The sequence below is a fragment of the Lupinus angustifolius genome, chromosome LG11, assembly GCF_001865875.1.
Source record: "Lupinus angustifolius cultivar Tanjil chromosome LG11, LupAngTanjil_v1.0, whole genome shotgun sequence".
Classification (NCBI taxonomy): domain Eukaryota; kingdom Viridiplantae; phylum Streptophyta; class Magnoliopsida; order Fabales; family Fabaceae; genus Lupinus; species Lupinus angustifolius.
Window position 1 is genome coordinate 22,506,948 of NC_032019.1, and position 397 is coordinate 22,507,344.

Sequence of the window (397 nt, forward strand, 5' to 3'; positions counted from 1 at the left end):
TTGTTAATATTCTACATATACACTCAAAAATCAATGTTAATATTGCACCTATATGAATGAGAAATATAATGTTTCAATACATGATTTATTGATATTATAAAATATATGTATATTATATTTGCATTATGCATAAACAAAGAAACGATCCGTGCAAGTGCACGGGTACACTGCTAGTTACCCACAATAATTATCTTATATTTACTATATGTCGCCTCTGTCACTGTATCGTGTGTATGCCTTTATTATTGAAGTTCAATAATTCAATTATTTGCCTCTGTCATGACTTCAACTTTAAACAAATTGAAATTCAATTAACATGGCTAAAAACCTATACGGCTATACATAAAACTAATAAAAGTGGCAGTATTTTGACATCTTGAATAAATTTGTCATTTTG